The sequence below is a fragment of the Anolis sagrei genome, chromosome 1 (genome assembly GCF_037176765.1).
Source record: "Anolis sagrei isolate rAnoSag1 chromosome 1, rAnoSag1.mat, whole genome shotgun sequence".
NCBI classification, from domain to species: Eukaryota; Metazoa; Chordata; class Lepidosauria; order Squamata; family Dactyloidae; genus Anolis; species Anolis sagrei.
This window is the reverse complement of record NC_090021.1, coordinates 53,284,562-53,290,561: the sequence shown is the minus strand read 5'-3', so window position 1 is coordinate 53,290,561 and position 6,000 is coordinate 53,284,562.

Here is a 6,000-nt window from a genome sequence, read left to right as displayed (position 1 = left end):
CATCATCTGTAAATGTCATTCAGCATTCTGTATTATGCAAACAGGCGGGTCTCTGCACCAGAAGATAAATGAACATATATCAGACATTAGGAATGGGAACAGAAAAAAAAAATTCAGTCTTCCTGAGAATTCCATATCTAGCCTCAGAACAGCTGTCCTTGAAGTAACTAGCCTAACAATTAAAATAATTACAGTGGAGATTGGAAAGAGAAACAGCAAAATTGGAATATTCCCACAAATGTAGTCCCTCCACAATGAGTTGAATAGAGACAATACTTTCCTGGAACGCTACATGTATTATAATGTCAGTTAACACCTTAGCCTCATGGGTGCCCTCTTTGCCAGGTTGTCACATCTCTTCTATGGCATTCCAGTACATTCTAAGAAATCCCTCTTTTGTTCACATGGTTATCTACTCATCTTGCCTTTAGACATCATTTCTCCTCCTGCCTTTGTCCCTCTACAACCATCAATCAACGTTAAAACTCAACTCACTTTATCATCATATTCAAAAAAATTAGCATCACTATGGGTGGCCATGAGCACATCTGCCTATAAAAGTCTGTTCCTTGGCAATTCACTCCACGCATTGCAGAAAGTTGATTCAATCTACAAAAGCTTAAACTATCAACTTTGTCCTCTCAGTCAGTCTCTAAGGTGCTACAAGATCATGTTGCATACTTGCATTCTGAGTCTGGATTTCAGCAATGGGGTTAAGGAAGCACCCTTCTTGGGACCTTTTTATTTATTGCCTTCAAGGATCTCTGGGTTTCAGTTATGGGGTTATCCTTTCAAGGTAGACTCGGTTTGAGCAACAGGATTAAGGAAGCAGGTGTAAGACACGTCATGGCATTCTTCTATTCAGATTGGCCCAACGGGCAGGGCTCCAAGGGAAGCCCATGTACATGGCTGCCTCTTCGTGTGAAGCATGATGCCGAATAGGGGAGGAGGAGTTATGATTGGCTGCCATGTGGTCCCATAATGGATGAAAAAAAGTGACAGCTGGGCCCTTACCGTTATGGCCATCCAGCCAAGCCAAACAAGCCGGATTGTCTGAAGGGAACCAACCACTCTGAATCTATGCACAAGCCTATTACAGGCTAGCACTGCTATGTCTTTTAAAAATATCTTTGTTACTCAAGCAAGCTCACACAGATAAAGCCACTAAACACCACAATACAAATCCAGTGCTATTAAGTGATTCAGTGACACTTTAAAAACACTGAAATTAAACAAAAGTAGCTATGAGGAATTCTGAGAAACTGAAATATTTCACATCTGTCCAAGTTCCTATTCCCAGAATAACTACATCAGTGTAGGAGAAGCAGAGGTGAGGTACACTGGAACTGACAACAAAAACCATGTTTGTCAAAAGAAGATGTAAACTATACCTCTGTGGGGGCTACCATTTATCTCACCATTATGGTTATCACTACACTTCAAGAACTGCTGCAATCACAGACTCCATGTGCCTGAACTCAACTACTCCAACTGTATGATTGTAGAGTTTACTGAGGTATATGTGTATAACACCATAAATATATATTAAGGAGAAATTTAACATATAGTTAAAGATTAGTTCATGTACAGAAGCTTATGGTTATACATTTTCAAAGCTTAGTTGTAGTTGTTTATTTAATTAGAGCTATTTAAAGTGGTGGCCCAGGGATTGGTGGTGGGTAAGATATTTGGTAGGTCTCCTAAACTCAATATATGAGAATGTGAAAAATAAAATAAGCCACAGAAGCACAAAGAGGAGAAGAATCGAAGTTTTAAATGATCAGCAATTGAGCCTCTGTTTACCAGAAAGGCTTAGGCATGCCTGAACAGAACTAGATGGAATGCCATTCACTTTAGGCTCTGTGCTTATATCTTTGAGCTACATTTTCTATGAAAATGTCATTTTTGATAAATTGGTCCCATTGTATATTGGGGAAAATAGTGGTAGGTCAAGAAATCGAAGTCAATGAGCACTGTAGAGGAAATAATGGCTAATGGAAGGAAACTTTAATTACACTGGACACCATTTTTGGATGGGAAACATTCATCAGACATCCCCCATCCATCATTTCTGTTCATCCACCTTCCTTACTGGAGCATTTGAAATGCATGGCCAATATGCCAAGCAACAAAGCTCTGAATATCCCTAGTGCATTTAGAAAATGAGGAAAACGTTCTATCATCTATCTTCAATAGTAAAGGCCCATATATATAAAGTGCTGTTGTTTCAAGCTTCCAAGCAGTTTGGAATATAGAATACATGGAATTTATTCAAACTTCTAGTTCATTGCAGAAAATGAACAATGAGGTTATATTGTTCATATTGAATCAATGTAGGTATTTAGGCAGATGAGCAATGGCTTATTCTCACCTGCCACCTGAGGGAAGAGGAGAAAGCCACCACATTGCTAGCCCCCTCCTTATCAATGAGTATTTCCCCCCATGACTTGTGGTTGCCATCCTGACCACCACCCTTCTTCCTCTAGATTTAAAGTCACACAGGACATGGACTGGATCTTTGAAGAGAATTACTGACCACAAAACATGGTAGATAATGTTCTTCACAGTGCCGGTCAGACACAAATGATTTACTCTGAGGGGTCTTTCCTATGATAAAGTCATTTGAGGTTTGGGTAACTCGAGAGACCATGCCACTCTCACACAATGGTGATGTCTCAGGGCATGGTGTTATCATTCTCTATTGTCACCAATTCTCTATTGTCACCAATGTATTGTCACCAATGTAGTTGCATCATTCAAGGACTCATTCTGAGACAGAAAACCAGGTCCATCTAGGGTGGGTGGGGAAGTGTATTCAAATCTCTCTCAGTTTCCCATTCTTGAATTGGGTATATAATAGCTGCTTTGGGAGACAGTGATCAGGCATTCGGACGACTCCAGCAGAGTTGCTGGTTTAGGAGCATCATTTCAGTGCTGGTGGTCTTTGCTTCTTCCAGCACGCTGACATTTGTCCGCCTGTCTTCCCAAGAGATTTGCAGGATTTTTTGGAGGCCGCGCTGATGGAATTGTGTGCAATGCATACCCTTCAGTTGTCCTAGTTTTGCAGGGATAGTCCCAATTAACCTTCAGTCATTCCATTTTTGAGCTGCCCTTAACATGCACCAGTTTCTCTCTCCGCCTCCAATTCCCCCCTTTGCCCACAGCTTACTTCAGGTGCCCAAACTGAATTCCAAAGTACCAAAGTAGTGTGTACTCTATCAACTCAGCAAGGAAGAAAGGATAGGAAGTGATGAAGTTTTGACTTTCCCATTTTTGATTTTTGCCATTAGGCTCAGGCAAAATCAATTGCTTCAGCTTTTCTCAGATTGTGTGTTTTTCCTCATTGCTACTTTTGTTATATTGAAAACATTCTCATATTGTGTGGACAAGTATATCCTGGTATTCATAGTTTTGGAAGTTATGTCTAAGAATGGAGGAAAACATAATTATGATAAATAATGATGTCAAACGTCCCTGTCTCAATCTTAAACATGAAATCTTTGAAAGTGGAGTGGTGGGAGAATCCATAGCTTGCAGAGAGCAGTTGTTGTGCTGCTAAAGCATTTCATTATTTCTGTTCAAAATTGGCATGATGCTGTCATTAATACAGTTGAATGAGGCACTGCTTTGTGAGGAAATTGGCTTAGGGCAATTCCAGTTTTCCCCTCAGGGAAATTCTAATAGACATTAACATAGATTTCAGGCACTTTGCGGTGATGAACGCAAGAAACATCTGTACAGATTTCCCAGTATTGTAAGCACAGAATACTGATTACTATAGAAGTGGCATAGTCTATCTCTCTATAAGGCTCAGAGGAGAAAGTATATCCCTTCTGGGCATTCAAAATTCTACTAATGCGAGACAAAAAAGATGCAAATTTGATCAAATTGGTTGGAATAGAGGCTTGCTGGCAAAACAAATGTGTAGTTATCTTCATTTACATTCAGGTCTGATGAATATTTAATGGGTTCCCATAATGATGCTTGTAGTAATTGTTTTAATATCACTGTTCTGATGCATTGATTTTTGTCATTCTGTCAAAGGGTCAACTAGAAATTGGAATAAAAAAGTTGAAAGCCACTGACTGTCACAAATAGCACATTTTGAAGTTATGTTATTTCACAGTGACCTTGAAAACCTGATAGGTTCCACATCCAGCTTTGCAAGCAGCAAAGAACAATGGAGGTTTGAAAACATTGCATTAAGAATGTTTTTACTCTTGAATGCATTGCTTCCAAATTTTGTAATGTGATAGAAATAGTGGAAATGAACTACTTTTCAATTAAATGTAAGCTTCAGTACATGTTTACAAATGGAGTTTGACAATATTATTTCCAAACATCTGCTTTTGAAAATCCCTCTAACAGTGAGACTTAAAGCAAGTTCACATGATGGGCATGCTCATGAACTTGGGCAGATCCATAGAAAATAGCCTAAGTGATATTGCTGATCCATCTGGTTGTCCCCACGTTGCTAGTATCTCACATCTTTGGTAATATGAGAAGGAGCCCAAGTGTTGAAACAGAAAAGAGGAAACCATGAAAATGAACAAAATCTGGCTACCAGTATTAAAAAAACACCAAAATCATAACAGTAAATAATGAACAACACTCAAAAATAGGGGAATTCCAGGCAAGAAACAATTAGGGCCAGCCAATTGCCTCCTAACAAAGGATTCTCCCAGGCTGTAAGAAGCCACACCTTGAAACTGCTAGGCCAATAAATGCTAATCAAGGTGGCCAATTGCTACATTCACACCTACCTCAAACAGACAAGAGTTCTTTCTCCCACCCTGGACATTCAACAGATATATAAATCCCATTTTCCTAGTTTCCAACAGACTTCACAACCTCTGAGGATGCCTGACATAGATGCAGGTGAAACGTCAGGAGAGAATGCTTCTGGAACATGGCTATACAGCCCGGAAAACTCACAACAACCCAGTGATTCTGGCCATGAAAGCCTTCGACAATACATTAATTATTTTCTGTTTGTTTGCTTTAATACATCTACTTTCTTTCCAAAACACTTACCTGACACCACTTACTTCTCCTTTTCTTCTTCATTAAACTATTTTGTTTTTATACACAAAAATATATAAGTAAACGAAATACTGTATGCTTTTACAAAGAAAAAATGATATATTTCTTTCTTTGTTAGAACTTGTATTCATGGGCACGTGTGCATGCATGGGACCGGTTGATTTTCTTGCAAGTGATGATTTTTTTTAAAGTTTTTTTGTCTAGTTTAATACATTGTGATAAGCCTGAAATGCTATTTTAAATTGAAAAGCAGCATATGTGGAAGCATAATAACTTTTAGTAGATGCATGAATCTTTTATGTCTAGGCTAAAATATATATTTTCTCAGTACCCTTGTTAGATTCCAAGCATCACTTTAACATCATATAGCACAAAGGTGAAAACTGACAACAGATAATATAGAACATATTCAGACTTGGAACCAAAAATAAAATAGACGAAATCAGCCTGTATACATTTCAAGAATGCTTCAGCATGTCTTCAATGCTTGATGACTCTTTCCTGAAAATACTTCTGCATCCTGACAGAGCTTTGTTCTCATTTTCCAGTTTAGGAGAAAAAAAATCAATCCTGGGGACTTGCAGGAATAAGTGACTATATATAGGATTGTTCTGAATTTCTATTATTTCTTATTGACAATGCATTTAATGCCAAGTTTGTTCCAATTACAGAGGAATCAATTGAAAAACAAAGGTCTTCCACAATACAAAAATATAGCACTATCATCACACTTTAATAGCCATGGCTGAATCCTATAGATTCATGAGGCATGCAAGGTGTCAGAACACTTCTCTGGCTGAGAATTCTAAATGTTATAGTTGTGTGTCCCCAAGTTGCAAGGCAAGCCCAGGGTTTTTCTTGGGAAGACTTGTTGAGAGAGAGTTTATTTATTTTTATTTATTTATTTCCAATATTTCTACTCGCCCTTCTCAACCCCCGAAGGGGGACTCAGAGCGG